This window comes from Pongo pygmaeus, chromosome 18 (genome assembly GCF_028885625.2).
Source record: "Pongo pygmaeus isolate AG05252 chromosome 18, NHGRI_mPonPyg2-v2.0_pri, whole genome shotgun sequence".
NCBI lineage: Eukaryota > Metazoa > Chordata > Mammalia > Primates > Hominidae > Pongo > Pongo pygmaeus.
The window spans coordinates 18,030,919-18,047,462 of NC_072391.2; the positions used below are offsets into that span (position 1 = coordinate 18,030,919).

Here is a 16,544-nt window from a genome sequence, read left to right on the forward strand (position 1 = left end):
TGCTAGGATTACAGGTGTGAGCCACCATGCCTGGCCTTGGCTACTTTCGTTTTTTGTTTTTTGTTTTTTGTTTTTTGAGTTGGAGTCTTGCTCTGTTATCCAGGCTCCCAGGCTGGAATGCAGTGACACAATCTCAGCTCACTGCAACCTCTGCCTCCTGGGTTCAAGCAATTATCCTGCCTCAGCCTCCCAAGTAGCTGGGACCACAGGTGTGCACCACCATGCCCAGCTAATTTTTGTATTTTTAGTAGAAATGGGGGTTTCACCATGTTGGCTAGGCTGGTCTTGAACTTCTGACTTCAAGTGATCCGCCTACTTTGACCTCCCAAAGTGCTGGGATTACAGGCGAGAGCCACCGTGCCCGGCTGCCTACTTTAATTTTTAATAAAGGGTTGTTATATAAGGCGTAGGTGAGAGAATGAAGTAAAATTGAGTGTTTGTTACAAAGTCTCCAATTGTTAATCACATTATAATTATTCTCTTTTAAAAGTTACCAACAAGTTATTTAAATAATCAAATGGAACCCTTTGGAAATACAGTGTTCATGCGTCTAGTATTAATGCCACTTTTTACTTCGAGGCCAGCAAGTTAGATTCCGATGGCCTTCCCTTTCCAGGATGGGAAGGGGATGATTGACTTCAATTTTCCCCCTTCCATTACTTCTCTGCTCCACATCATTTCTGTGCTGATGCAGGGACGATTTCCACTCCTTTTACAGCATAGATGTTAAAAGCATGTGGGGAGCAGCTCATTCATCATTTTCTGCAGAGCTTTACCCCTCACTTCCCCAGCCAGCTAAATGCAGGCTGTTCTTGACTCTCTGGTCTAGGCCCATTGCAGGACAAGGGCCAGGCTCAGGAGTTTCCAGGGTGAAAATCAGGTGAGCTTGATGTTGGAAGGATGAAGCAGGACCCAAGAGGGTCTGAGATGCAGAGCTCTCCAGAGGGACCTGGGAGCCTGCAGGGAAAGAGCCCTCTCTTTATATCCCCAAGGCCTGGTGCAACTCTAGTTGGTTTCATGTTTGTTGCGAATAACAGCAGCTAACATCAAGCCGTGCACCGTGTTCATTTTACATGGATCATCTCAAGGACTGCTTACAAAAAGGCCAGGAAGTAGCTGATGTTCTTCCCATCTTACAGGTAGGGAAACTGAGGCATGGAAAGGCAAAGTTACCTGCCCATGGTCAAATAGGTAGAAAGCAGCACTGGCAGATTAAAAGCCAGACATCTACTCTCAGAGACACGCCCTGGGCCTCAAGGCCAGTTTGCCTGGGCATTTCCCTTTAATGTCTCCTCTCTGGAAGTGAATGCTGTCATCAGAAAGGTTCCAGTGCCAGCACCAATCAATGACTGTCCCAGTGAGAGCCTGGGCAAATCCCTTTACCCCTGCAGGGACTCAATTTTCTCACCTGCAGAATGGGGGTATTAATAAAGGACCCCCCCCCCCCCGGCCCCCAGCCCCCAGCCCCTTCACCTGGTTGCAAGAGGAGTGGTTGTAGACTAAGGGCCTGCGTCAAGTACAGAACACAGGAGGGGTCTGCCCAACTTTAACCCTCTCTCCAAATCCTCTGGCCTGAAGCTGCAGAAACCCACGTGGGACTAGGGGCTGCCCCCTTCCGGGCCTGCCCTAAGCAGAGGGGTCCCCTTCTAGCCCCGCGGGGCGACGGCGGCCGGTGGCTGCGTGAAGGGCCCCCTCCCCCGACGCCGGGGAGCAGGAAGGACGCTCGGCACCATATTTAGTCAGGGGGAGCCGGCAGCCCCGAGCTGGTATGCGGCGCTGGGAATTCCTGCAGGAAGGAGTCCGCGCCTGCCCTTTTTGGGTTGTCTCCCTCCCGCCGCTCCCGCCGCGCCCGGGGAGGGGGACCGGCCCGGCCCGGGAACCTCGGAGGAGCTGGTGCCGCGCGGGGAGCGGAGCGCCCGGGCTGCCCGCGGGTCCCCGGCCTGGCGCGGGGCCAGCCCACCGCCTCGACTTCCTTTTATGGCCTGTGTGTGCGTGCGTGGACAGGAGGGGAGAGGGAGGGACGGGGAGAAGCGGAAAGCCTGGGGAACAGAGAGAGAGCGAGCGCAGAGATAGGAGTGAGATACGCGGGAGAGATGGAGAGCAAGAGACAGAGACCAGAGACAGAGTGAGACACGAGGGAGAGACAGAGACATCGACAGATCTAGAGAAGCGAGAGGGACAGAGACAAAAGATAGAGCGAGAGACAGCAATGATCAGAGTGACAGACATGCAGAGACAGTGGCAGAGACAGAGCGAGAGAGACTGTGATGGAGAGAGACAGGGAATGCAATTTTAGGCGAAGAATCTTTAGGGAAGGGAAGTTGTTGAAGTGAACTCGCAGACTCTGGGGGCACACCCGCTTTCTCCTTGGATCTTGACACTTGCACCTTGTAAATTACGTAATTATCACCGCCACTGCCTTCCCCCATTTTGCAGCTGTGGACACCAAGGCTCAGAGAAGTGAAGTGATTTGCCCAAGGTCACGCAGCTGGCGAGTGGCACACAGGGGAGGGGGACAGCTGAAATAATCACAGTGGGCTTATTTTTAACTTTTATTTGTATTTTGGTCGTGGTGGTGTGGGTGGAGGTGGAGATGGCAAGTTGGGAAAAGTAAAAACTTCCCCTTCCTGCAGAGTTCCCAGCAAGGGTGAAGGCCTCCTGTCTTGCACTTTGCAAAGTTCAAGAAATCCCCTTTCCCTGCCCTTCACGCTGCACAGCCGGCCCTCTTTCCAGACAGTGCGATGCCAATAAAATGGGAAGTGGGGTGGGAGATGTCAAGTCAGATCCACCACAGCCCCAACACGGGGAGGAAGAGGTTAAAGCCTGTGCGGCTGGAACCGACTCAGGGAAGACGTTCTCAAGCATCCCGCACAGACGCTGCCTGCTCGACTCCCTTTCTCTAGCGATCCGGAGCGTCTGCGACCGCCTCGGGCCGGGGGTGAGACTCCCGTCCCTGTGCGCACCTGTTCCGTGCGCCCTTGTCCGGTGCGCACCTGTTCCGTGCGCCCTTGTCCCGAGCGCCCCAGCTCCTTGCGCTCCCGCCAGGGGTGCGCCCTGCAGGGGGCGCGGCGAGGGGGCCGCAAGGGACCCTCCCCAACTCCACCCCTTCGGCCTCCTCCCCTTTCCCAGCCGCGGGCAGCTCCGCGTCTATAAAGAGAGGCGCCCGAGACACGTAGGGAGATTTGGACGCTCTGGCCTGGGAGGTGCGTCAGATCCGAGCTCGCCATCCAGTTTCCTCTCCACTAGTCCCCCCAGTTGGAGATCTGTAAGTAGTAGAAGTAGTAGTTGTCCTTTTGGGGGCAGATTGCGGCGTGGGGGGGGGGGGTTTAAAAGTCCTATAGGGTATTCTATAGGGGCTGGGGTGCGCTTAGGGGTCCCTGTTGTCAACCTCGTAAGGACCATGGTGGGGGCAGAGTTGTGATTTGGATTTCTCTCTGCCCTATCATCTTAGATTATCCTAGACTTTTCCCAAACAGCATTTCTCGAGATCGCCAGTGAGAAGCACCATTTTGGGGGTGCTTATTAAAGATATCAATGCCTGGACCCAACTCCATTTCCCAACTCTAGAATCCCCAGAAAAACTGCCTTAAAAAAAAAAAATCAGTCCTGAGTGATTCTTGTTAAGAGGCTAATCCAGGAGATATGCTCCCTTGGAAATCTCAGAGGTCCGGTGCAGACAATCAGGCATCTCACTTTTATTCTAGGTACCAAAAAAGGTACAGCTGAACTTCACTGAAAAGTCAGTTGCTATCACACAGACAGGCAAAGTGAGGCTCCTTGTGGATTTGACCGTATTCCACAGTTGTGTTGATAATGCATTAAATCAGTTAAAAACACATGGGCATAGGCTTAGCATAAAGGAGAGTTGTTTTTTTTTTTTTTTAAATCAGTTTAGGGGAGGTTCTATGTTGAGAACCCCTGGGAGATAAGGCTGATTGTGATCTAGTTTATTATAGCCCACTTTTTCATCTTCTCCAAGTTAAAAAAAAAAAAAAATCTCACCCAGGTTGACCCCAAAGGGCCCCCAGATACCCAGGTGGGCTCCAAAGTCTCCATTTGCTTCCACGATCTGCAGGTGCATGAGGTAAGATTACACTAGAATTTCCCGCAGAGCCACCTGTGTCAATGCCACTCTCGTGCCCAACCAAATGGGTAAAACGAGAGAAAGTGTGGCTACTGCCTGTTGTAAGTTTTCTTCCAGCACAGGGTCTGGTAGGGATTTTGCCACTTGAGAAAAGGCACCATCCAAAGCCATGCTTGTCAAGAAGTAAAAGAAAACATTTAGAAACCCAAGGTGGGAGTGTTTAGTTGCAGTGTGAAGAACTGAGAGATTAAATGGTGAACTGTCTGGGGTTTGGCAAAAAGAAGGCAGGCTATTCATAAACTACTTTGTGTAGTTTTTTGTTTCTTTGATTTACTTAACAATACTATTTTAGAATTGTTTAGAGAGGGAACTTGACGCTGAACTGAAAGTCATTCGGTGGCAGGGTGTGAAATAGGGAATTTTGTTTGAAGGAAATTGATGTTTTCCCTTTGAGATAGCTACCGTTGATGGAACACTTAAGTGCCACATGCTGTTGCAACATTTAACTTAATTTATCTCATTTAATTTTTGCAACAACTCATAAGAAAGGCGTTATGATGCCTGTTTAGTATACAAGGCAGCTGAGGCTCAGATAGGTAAAGTGTCACACAGCCAGCAAGTGGTAGAACCCATTCCCGTGTCTGAGTCCAAGTTCATACCCTTGACCCCACTATCTTTCTTCTTTACCATGGACACAAACTTGTTGGGGTCAGGTTTCTGGTAGGACTAAACGCTTCCAACAAAGTAAATGTTTATCACCATGTCCTTTGAAGAAAACATAAACTGACTTTTTGCACATTTAAAATAAAGGCACTGTTTGTCCCCTGATTGGGGGGGTGACCTAGCTGAAACTAGTGACCCTAGGTGGGCTGCCATCCTGAGAGTCCAGAACGTGAACTAGCTGGGTCTTTTCCAAGAAGCCGCCAGGCTTGCCCTGTAAACACCGTGTTTTTTTATTAACATGTCCAAAATAGATGTGTTATTCCGTACAAGGTATTTGTTATGGATTTGTTATCATTACTTTTCCGTGGGAGGGCAGAGATTGAGGCAAACATGCCCATTTATGGAAGCGTTTTCCATGAGGCCATCCCCGGCCCCCTCGTCAGTTACCCAGCCTTGCACTGCAGCCCGGTTGGTCCTGGCCCTGGGGATTTCTCTACCATGTCCCTCACCCATTGAAGAACTAGTGGAGAAGCCCTAAGGAGAAGGGATTTGGGAGAAAAGTGGGATTCTTCTTTCCTACCCCCTCTTATTCAGAGGTTTGATTTTTTTGGGTGGGGGGTGGGAGGGAATTGTCTCCTTTCCACAGGGCTTGAATCCAAACAGGTGGGTTTTACACTTTAGGCACAAGCATGTAATTCCAAGAGTAGATATATAGTAGATTTTTCTTGAAAACCAAGTTCAATTTTCAATCCACTAGAATCATAGAAGATCATAAGCAAATTTAAAAATCATCTCCAGCACCTCCTCAAACCTCACTTTCTCATCTGGGAAATGGGGCTAATGAGAATAATTCATGTTTGTTGGGCACTTTTGCCTGGCGAGATGCTAAACCCTTTGTGGACATTATCTTAAGTCTTCATAACAACCCTTTCAAGTAGATACTGTTATTATAACTGGCTTTATTTTACACATACGGAGTCTGAACAACTTGCTTAAGATAGCTCAGCTAACCAGTAAGGAAAACAAGATTCTACAAATCTAGGTCTTTCTAACTCCAGAGTTTAACAGATTACCCTCATGGGAGGATTTGATGAGCTAATGTGTATGAAGGGTTTAGCACAGTGCCTGGCCCCTGGTAAGCTTTAGTGGTGGTTATTTATAGCAAACACAACCAGAGAGTTCAAGATGTTTGCTCAGTATGGCATGGCTCATCTTTGGCAGAACCGGGAAGCCTAAATTATGTGGCCGTTAAAGAAGAAGCTTCTCTTAATTTTCTTCCCTTTGATCTCATAAACCTCATTTCTATTTGGGCTGAAAGTGGTGATTAGAATCTTTAATATATTAAGCTACCATTCCTTACCTGAACTGGGAATGTTACAAATTCCAATTACATTTGTTTAGGGTTTTGTTTGTTTGTTTGTTTTTGAGACAGTCTTGCTCTGTCGCTCAGGCTGGAGTGCAGTGGTGCAATCTTGGCTCACTGCCACCTCCGCCTCCTGGGTTCAAGCACTTCTCCAGCCTCAGCCTCCTGTGTAGAGAGTAGCTGGGATTATAGGCGCCCACCACCATGCCTGGCTAATTTTTGTATTTTTAGTAGAGATGGGGTTTCACCATGTTGGCCAGGCTGGTCTTGAACTGCTGACCTCAAGTGATTCGCCTGGCTTGGTCTCCCAAAGTGCTCAGATTACAGGCATGAGCCACCATGCCTGGTTTATTTAGGGTCTTGATGGCATACTTTAAGGGATGGGCTTTTTGCTCTCTAGGTTTTCTCCTTCCACCCCTGACCTTTCAACATTTAACCCCGGCCACACAAGATTGGGTTTAGAGAAAGGCAGGCAAGAATTTGAAAGAAACCTTGTATGTGATCCAAGGACAGAAGAAGAAGCTGCTCACAGTGGCTGAAAGGGGAGGTTGGACATCTGCGACTTGTATCAGGGTTTCAGGGGCTAAGGAGGAACAACCTCATCAAAGTTGCTAGGAAAGGGCCATAGAGGCCAGGTATGGCAGGTCATAACTGTAATCCCAGCAATTTGGGAGGCTGCGGTAGGGGGATGGCTTGAAGTCAGGAGTTTGAGACCAGACTGGGCAACATAGCGAGGCACCATCTCTACAAACAGATTTTTAAAATGAGCTGGGCATAGTGGCAAGCATCTGTAGTCCTAGTTATTCAGGAGGCTGAGGCTGAGGCAGGAGGATTGCTTGAGCCCAGGAGTTCAAGGCTGACGTGGGCCATGATTGCATCACTGCTCTCCAGCCTGGGCAACAGAGTGAGACTCTGTCTCAAAAAAAAGGTGAGGGATATAGAACTTTCCTGTACCAGGCTGAAAAATACAAGGCCCAGAGAGGGCAAGTGACTTGCCTAGTATGACCCAGCGAGTTTTGGGCAGAGCTGAGACTTGTAACTCGAAGACCTAAGGTCTTCCACAGGCTAATGAATAGCTTGTTTATGCTCAAAGGATGAAGCAGTGAGTTGTTAGGACGGGACTGTGAATAGGGCTGACACATTCAGATGTGTCAAACATCGCTAATGCCATCTCTGAGTAAATTAGGCTTCAGATAGATCTGGATTCTAATCCTGGCTCCAACTTTTACAAGGGAGGGCCTTGAATTTATCTTTCAAGACCTCGATAGGCTTAGCAAGAAAATGGGAATAATAGATAATGCCACTCTTTCATCCTTGGGCTTTTTGTCTAATTATATGAATTTATCTGTAGGATAAATTCCCAGAAATGCCCTTGCTAAGTTAAAGGGCATGCGTATCTAAAATTAATAGATATTGCAAACGACCGGCTAAAGACATCGCAGGCTGGGCGCAGTGGCTCACGCCTGTAATCCCAGCACTTTGGGAGGCTGAGGCAGGTGGGTTACCTCAGGTCAGGAGTTCAAGACCAGCCTGGCCAACATGGTCTCTGCTAAACCCCATCTCTACTAAAAATACAAAAATTATCTGAGCATGGTGGTGGGCACCTGTAATCCCAGCTACTCGGGAGGCTGAGGCACAAGAATCGCTTGAGCCTCGGAGGCAGAGGTTGCAGTGAGCCGAGATCACACCACTGCACTCCAGCCCAGGCAACAGAGTGAGACTCGGTCTCAAAAAAAAAAAAAAAAAAAAAAGGCATTGCAAAATTGCAACTTGTTGCAGTCACATAGGACAGCAGTCCCCATCCTCTTGGCAACAGAGACTGGTTTCGTGGAAGACAATTTTTTCCAGGGTGTAGCGGGAAGGATGATTTTGGGATGAAACTGTCCCACCTCAGATCAGGCATTGGTTAGATTCTCATAAGGAATGCACAACCTAGATCCCTCGCAGGTGGAGTTCACAATACGGTTCGTGCTTCTGTGAAAATCTAATGCTGCTTATCTGACAGGAGGTGGAGCTTAGGCAGTGATGGTCACTCACCCACCGTCCCCTCCTGCTATGTGGCCTGGTTCCTAACAGGCCATTGACTGGTAGTGCAGCACAAGGGTTGGGGACCCCTGACATAGGAGACTATACATTTATTTTAAGCTGTGGTATGCCAGAATTGTAAAATATAAAACACAGTGGGGCTTTTAGGGCCAGAAATAATCAGTTCTTGCTCACTTCCAGAAGCATCCTTCACAGGGGCTACCGTAACTCTTACCAACCAACTTCTCTTGGTTGGGAGGAAAAAATAGTGTTATGCATTAAGAGAACTTCTTTCTGGAGTTACTTGAAACCGTTGGTATTCAGATGATTAGGCAGATGTCACAAGGCAATAAGAACGTGACAGGTTCACCATTCACTTTTTTTCCTGTGAAAGTGAGGTAGGGGTTTCTTGGGAACAAGCCCTTGGGAGGTGGGGGGATGTGAATGGTGAGGGGAGAGTGGAAATGGTGGAGTAGGGTCAGGGGCAAGAAAGGGACTTTCTGCTAAGAATTAGTCGGGTGTCCATTTACTCTTAGCAGTCTGGATTCTACTCCTGACTCCAAATTTTACAAGTGGGGGCCTTGCATTTACCTTCCAGGACCTCGGTCATCTTAGCAGGAAAATAGCAATAGCAGGTGATGCCAACTTATAGAGCGCTTACGAGACAGTGAGATGGTCTATATAGGAAGCTGTCTGGCCTCATACCCGATGAATACAAAGGGCCCAATAAATACAGTGGCTGTTAGGAACAATAGATCTAAACTGCCTTTTTGGTACTACCGGGGACCTGCTGAGCAGGTGCATTTAGAGTATCCAGTCCCTCTCCCTGTGACACATTTGACGCCTCCCTACACCTGGACCAGACCTTGAACTAGGATTTCCACTGCAGAGGTCCTTCCAGCTGGCGAATTGTGTTGCCGATCAGGTTCAGAGAACTTCTGTTTTGCCTGAATGGCATTCATTCGTTTATTTGAAATAGAGATGGGATCTCACTATGTTGCCCAGGCTAGTCTAGAGTTCCTAATTCAAGCAATCCTCTTGGCTTGGCCTCCCAAAGTGCTTGGATTACAGGTGTGAACCACTGTGTCCAGCCCTTTATGACATTTAGAATATGAGCATTTTTTCTTTTTTCTTTTGTTTCTTTTTGAGATGGAGTCTCACTCTGTCACCCAGGCTAGAGTGCAGTGGCATGATCTTGGCTCACTGCAACCTCCACCTCCCAGGCTCAAGCAGTCTTCCCACCTCAGCCTCCCGAGTAGCTGGGACTACAGGCATGTGCCGCCATGCCTGGCTAATTTTTGTATTTTCTGTAGAGATGGGGTTTCACCATGTTGCGCAGGCTGGTCTCGAACTCCTAAGCTCAAGCGATCTGTCTGCCTTGGCCTCCCAAAGTGTTGGGATTACAGGCGTGAGCCACAGTGCTGAACCCTGCATGGTATTTAGAATATGAGCAATACTCTAACATCTGGTCTGGGTCACTCTGTATTACTTACCCGATCTCCAAAAACATATGGGTTTGTGTCTCTGGTCTGAAATCTTCAGCCAATGGCTTGGCAGTAAAATCCTGAGGGAAGCTGTTGACCAGGTGAGGTGATGTGCAAATCCTATACTCTCTGGGCTCTGGGATATTTAATTTACTATTTATTTATTTTCGAGACAGAGTTTTGCTCTTGTCGCCCAGGCTGGAGTGCAGTGATGTGATGTCAGCTCACTGCACCCTCCACCTCCTGGGTTCAAGTGATTCTCCTTCCTCATCGTCCTGAGTAGCTGGGATTACAGGCGCCCACCACCACACCTGGCTAATTTTTGTATTTTTAGCAGAGACAGGGTTTCACCATGTTGGCCAGGCTGATCTCAAACTACTGACCTCAGGTTATCTGCCTGCCTCAGCCTCCCAAAGTACTGGGATTACAGGCATCAGCCACCATGCCCGGCCTAATTTACTTTTTATTAATGCTGAAGCAGAGAGGGCAAGATCGTTTGCCCCTGAGTTCTTCTGGGAAAAATGAAACTGATGGCAAAACAAACTAAAGCAGCCTGACATTCTCAGTTGGTCCAGTTTCAGCCCTTTGACCAGGAGTCACAGACGGGTCCCATAAAATGGTAGAGCTGGGCCGGCCTACCATGGATTTCTTTTCCCTAAATGAAAAATACAAGGTCCAGAGAGGATGAGTGACTTGTCCAGAGTCACCCAGCAGGTTTGGGGCAGAGCTGAGACTTGTTACTTGACATCCTAAGGTCTTCCAGAGGCTAATGAATAGCTTGTTTGTGCTCGAAAAATGAAGCAGCCTGGGCGCGGTGGCTCATGCTTGTAATCCTAGCACTTTGGGAGGCTGAGGAAGGCAGTTCACTTGAGCTCAGGAGTTCGAGACCAGCCTGGGCCACAAAGTGAGACCCCTGTCTGTACAAAAAAACATGCAAGAATTAGGAAATTAGCTGGGTGTGCTTGTGCGTGCCTCTGATCCCAGCTACTTGGGAGGCTGAGGTGAGAGAATGGCTTGAGCCTGGGAGGCAGAGTTTGCAGTGAGCCGAGATCGTGCCTCTTCACTCTAGCCTGGGCGACAGAGCCAGACCCTGTCTCAAAAAAAAAAAAAAAAAAAAAAAAAAGTATGAAACAGTTGTTGGTCAGGACAGGACTGTAAACAGGGCTGACACACTCAGATGTGTCAAACTTCGCTAATGCCAAAGGTGACAGAGTCATTTGTTTTCATCAAAACATTCGAGAAAGTCGGACGAGGTGACTCACGCTTCTCATCCTAGAGCTTTGGGAGGCCAAGGCAGGAGGATTGTTTGAGATCAGGAGTTTGAGACCAGCCTGGGCAACATAGCAAGACCCCCATCTCTGCAAAAAATAAAATTAGCTGGCCATAGTGGCCCACACCTGAGTTGGGAGGATCCCTCGAGCCCATGAGTTTGAGCCTGCAGTGAGCTGTGATTGCACCACTGCACTCCACCCTGGGCATATAGTGAGACCCTTCCCCCAACCAAAAACATTGAGAGCAGCTCCTGATGAGTGAACTGTGCTTCGTGGTCAGCAGTTCTGGGTAGTAATTTCAGAGATGTCCTTTCAGCCCTTGGAGCTGATGCAGGTCCTTAAACATGAGCGATGGTAGGTTGGGAGGGTTGGGAAGGTGCATCAAGGTAGATGAAGAGTGTCCCTGGGGTTGGGCCAACTGGTGGTCCGTCTCTGGTCCAATATGTGCACGTTGCCCCCATCTGACCTTCTGCGGTTGGTATTCCGAGTTGAGTTTGACTAAGTGAGAGCTGCTCTCAGCTTTAACTGCCTTTCCCAAGACAGCCCTTGTTTTTATTCTAAAACTGTGGTTCTCAACTAGGAGCAGTTTTGCCACCCCAGGGGACATCTAGCGGTGTCTGGAGACATTTTTGATTGTCATGAGTGGAGGAAAGGGTGCTACTGGCATCAGGTGGGCAGAGGCCAGGGATGCTGCGGAACATCCCACGATGCACAGAAGAACGCCCCTCACGGCACAGAATGATGCAGCCCAAGAGCCGCAGGGCAGAGTTTGTGGCCAGCTGCGGTGGCTCACGCCTGTCATCCCAGCACTTTGGGAGGCCAATGTGGGAGGATAGCTTGAGGCCAGGAGTTCAAGACCAGCCTGGCCAACATGGTGAAACCCCATCTCTACTAAAAATACAAAAATTAGCCAGGCATGGTGGAGCATGCCTGTAGTCCCAGCTACTTGGGAGGCTGAGGCAGGAGAATCACTTGAACCAGGAGGTGGAGGTTGCAGTGAGCTGAGATTACATCACTGAACTCCAGCCTGGGTAACAGAGTGAGCCTCTGTGTCAAAAAAAAAAAAAAAAAAAAAAAAAGAAGACTTAGCAACTATTATTACTAGTATTAGTATCATTAATTTGTCAGGCTCACTGAATTTTCTCAAGGGCAAATCTGTGGCCAAATGTTGTTTTGGGGACCAAAGGCTCATAGGAGCAAAATAGCTTTCAGGTTTCCGGATCTGCTAGAGACTTAAGTGTCCTGTTGTGTGTTTTGTGTCTCAATGAGGGAAGGGGAATATGTAGCACCTTCCAAATGGATTTGACCTTGACTGCCCCACTGTTTGAAGAGCTTCTCAACCTCCGCAGCTCCACCCCAGCTCAGATATTTCAGGGAATTAGGGTTCCAAGGAGCATGCTATGGAAAACACCATTCTAGCATGAGTCAAAGCTTCTCATCCCCCATCTTGCTGTCTTTTGACCAAAGCAGATTTTGCACATCATAACTGTCGGAGACATCAAAGACAGAGGGAATCCAGCCTGCTCCAAGCTCTCCTTTTTTGGACAGAGACGGAATCTTTGCACTTGATCTTGTTTGTGTTTTTAAGTCTGAGGTTAGACAGGGTCCCAGGCAATGGAGATGTGCGTGTCCTTTTATTTTTCTGTTGTAGTTTTTGCTATTTTTTCTGACTTTTAAGGCAACTCATCAACATGGCAATTAGAAAGAGCCCACTTAGGGCTGGGCGCAGTGGCTCATGCCTGTAATCCTAGCACTTTGGGAGACTGAGGCAGGCAGATCACTTGAGGTCAGGAGTTCAAGACCTCAGCCTGGGCAACACCGTGAAACCCCGTCTCTACAAAGAATACAGAAAAATAGCTGGGCATGGTGGCAGGTGCCAGTGGTCCCAACTATTTGGGAGGCTGGGGTGGGAGGATCACTTGAGCCTGGGAGGCGGATGTTGCAGTGAGCTGAGGTTGTACCACTGCACTCCAGCCTGGGCGGCAGAATGAGAACTTGTATGTTATTTAGGCTCAGAAAGATCTTTTAGGCTAATGAAAATGCCCTACATTTATGAAATGTTCTCGTTGTCTGTGGCTTTCTCTTTTTTGAGACAGGGTCTCACCCTGTCACCCAGGCTGGAGTGCAGTGATGTAATCATAGCTCACTGCAGCCTCAAACTCCTGGGCTCAAGCAACCCTCCTGCCTCAGCCTCCTAGTAGCTAGGACTACAAGCACGCATCATCATGCCTGGCTGATATTTTTTTAAAGGGTTGGGGTCTTGCTATAATGCCCAGTCTGGTCTCGAACTCCTGGGCTCAAGCAATCCTCCTGCCTTGGCCTCCCAAAATATGGGATTATACGTGTGGGCTACTGCCAGCCTGTTTTCTTTCAATTATTTTTTAATCTATAGGTTCCCCTCCTTTTTGTTTGTATTTTATTTGTTAAAGAAACAGAGTCCTGGCCGAGCATGGTGGCTCACACCTGTAATCTCAGCACTTTGAGAGGCCAAGGCGGGCAGATCACGTGAGGTCAGGAGTTTGAGACCAGCCTGGACAATATGGTGAAACCCCGTCTCTACTAAAAATACAAAAATTAGCTAGGCATGGTGGCATGCACCTGTAATCCCAGCTACTCGGGAGGCTGAGGCAGGAGAATCACTTGAACCGAGGAGGTGGAGGTTGCAGTGAGCCAAGATCCTGCCATTGCACTCTAGCTGGGCGACAGAGCATAGTCTCTCACCTTTGGGATTTTACTGCATTGTTTAACATGCTCTCCTATGCCTTGCATTTTCCATAGACAGGCGTTAGATCTGGAGGCTTCATCACCTTCATCCCCCATCTCCATCCCCTTTTCTTTTTAGCAAGAATATGTCATTAGTGGTAACGGCACTTCCTGCAGCGCTCCATCTGCAGGCATGTAATGTTTATAATGTCTAGTTAGCTCTCTCTTTTTGTGACGTTGGGGTTAATTAGTAGATTTAGATGATGTCAGACGGACCCATCCCTTATAAAATTCCACAACAGCTCTTCATCTGATATAGTCAGTCTTGTGGTGGGGACCCTAGACCAGCATCATCATCATCACCCGGAAGCTGGTTAGGAATGCATATTCTTGGGCCCCATCCCAGTCCTACTGACTCAGAAGCTAATGCACCAGGAAATGTGAGCCCAGTTGGCCTAATGGTTTTAACAATTACTGGTAGCCCTTGCCAACTTGCCAAGACCCTTTCTTTCTTCCTTTCTTTTTTTTTTTTTTTGAGACAGAGGCTCACTCTGTCGCCCAGGCTGGAGTGCAGTGGCGCAATCTCCACTCACCGACTCACTGCAAGCTCCGCCTCCCAGGTTCACGCCATTCTCCTGCCTCGGCCTCCTGAGTAGCTGGGACTATAGGCGCCCGCCACCACGCCCGGCTAATTTTTTTTTTTTTTTTTTTTTTTTTGGTAGAGACAGGGTTTCACCATGTTAGCCAGGATGGTCTCGATCTCTTGACCTCGTGATCCCCCAGCCTCAGCCTCCCAAAGTGCTGGGATTACAGGCGTGAGCCACCATGCCCGGCCTCTTCCTTCTTTTCTTCTTTCTTTCCTTCCTTCCTTCCTTGGCAAAGTCTTGCTCTGTTGTCCAGGCTGGAGTACAGTGGCATGATCTCGGCTCATTGCAATCTCCACCTTTGGGGTTCAAGTAATTCTCCTGCCTCAGCCTCCTGAGTAGCTGGAATTACAGGCACATGCCACTATGCCCGGCTAATTTTTGTATTTTTTAGTAGAGACAGGGTTTTGCCATGTTGACCAGGCTGGCCTCAAACTCTTGACCTCAGGTGGTCTGCCTGCCTGGGCCTCTCAAAGTGCTGGGATTACAGGTGTGAACCACCGTGCCCAGCTTGAGACCCACTATATTATTAGCTTTATAAACAGTTACATCCTAGTTTTATTGTTCTCCATGTATTCACTGGAATTCTTCCATGTAGAAGGGAGTCTTTTTTAAGATAGGGTAAGTGGAGTCAGGGGCAGGACATTGTTGGTCTTACTATGAGCTAAGCCAAATTCAATAACGATTTTAAAATGCAGAAAGGAGGATTGTTAAACTTAGGACAATACATGTTGTCTACCAGATCTTTATTTCTCTTTCTGGATATCTGAAGTGATTATTCAGATTTAGATGGGATTTCCTTATTTCTCTGCTTTTATTTATTTATTTATTTATTTTTGGATGAAGTCTTGCTCTGTTGCCTGGGCAAGAGTGCAGTGGCACCATCTCAGCTCACTGCCACCTCTGCTTCCTGGGTTCAAGCGATTCTCGTGCCTCAGCCTCCCGAGGAATTAGGATTACAGGTTCCTGCCACCATGCCCAGCTAATATTTTTGTATTTTAGTAGAGACCAGTTTTCGCCATGTTGGCCAGCTGGTCTCGAACTCTGGACCTCAAGCAATCCTCCTACCTCAGCCCCAACAAAGTGCTAGGATTACAGGTGTGAGCCACCGCACCTAGCCACCACTTTTTTTTCATCAGCTACTATATCAGGTCTCCCAGCAGAAAATCTCTGAGCAAATCAACTTCCAGGTTTGTTTTTTGTTTTTTGAGACTGAGTTTCACTCTTACTGCCCAGGCTGGAGTGCGGTGAGTGGCACAATCTTGGCTCACTGCAACCTCTACCTCTCGGGTTCAAGTGATTCTCCTGCCTCAGCCTCCCGAGTAGCTGGGATTATAGGCGCATGCTACCACGCCAGGCAACTTTTTGTATTTTTAGTAGAGATGGGGTTTCACATGTTGGCCAGGCTGGTCTCGAACTCCTGACCTCAGATGTTCCGCCGGCCTTGGCCTCCCAAAGTGCTGGGATTATAGGAATGAGCCACTGCACCCAGCAGCAGGTTTTTTAAATTAGTTTTTTAATTATTATTTTCAGCCCTGAAAGGAAAAAAATAGGTATTGGAATATCTGCCACTCCCATTCTGCCTTGCAAAATCTGCGTCACCCAAAAGGTTGGGTTTCAGGGTTGAGTGCTCAGCTCTAGGGATCCAGGAGTGGGACATGGGTCTTTATTCTGTCGCTGTGGGATTTGGGGCCCAAGCATGGGGATTATCAGTGAATTCAAAGGAGTTGTGAATTCCCTCCTGAAGGAGGGATGTCAACCACACATAGATCCTGGTGGCCATATGTCCTCACTTAGCCAGCAACTCACTTCTTTGGATCCCAGCAGCAAGAGGTGGAAGGGGCTGTGAGCCAGTGTTTCCAGGACAGCCCCTGCAGCTGTAGTCAGAGAGTCAGGAACAGGGACCCGGACAGGCCTATAGAGTGTGTTGTCTCTGTCCCTCTCCTCATAAACGCATCTGGATAACAGGACAGATAATGTGAATCTACCATCAATGGGCTTCCCATGTAGAGAGGACATTTAATGACCTAATCTTCCATCAAGAGAGACTTCTCCTTTTTAATTTAGTTACCCTAAGGAACAATTTGTATAGAAAAGGCAGAATCAAGATTTTCACATTTCCACCCCACTTTCTGTACCCATTTAAAAAATAATGCATTTGGGGCCGGGTACGGTGGCTCACGCCTGTAATCCCAGCACTTTGGGAGGCCGAGGCTGGTGGATCACTTGAGGTCAGGAGTTTGAGACCAGCCTGGCCAACTTGGCGAAGCCCCGTCTCTACTAAAAATACAAAAATTAGCTGGGTGT

The 16,544-nt window shown here is 48.4% G+C and overlaps 1 protein-coding gene across 3 annotated transcripts in view; it reads left to right on the forward strand.

Moving 5' to 3' along the window:
* Positions 1 to 3,156: 3,156 nt before the first annotated feature.
* The window catches only part of MYH11 (myosin heavy chain 11), a 153,978-nt gene continuing 140,590 nt past the window's right edge, over positions 3,157 to 16,544 (forward strand). For 2 of the 3 annotated variants that reach the window (XM_054454934.2, XM_054454935.2), the window contains exon 1: positions 3,157 to 3,265. The gene's annotated coding sequence lies outside the window, so the exon portion shown is untranslated. The remainder of the gene's footprint in view (positions 3,266 to 16,544) is intronic. The other variant, XM_063654349.1, reaches the window with a different exon arrangement.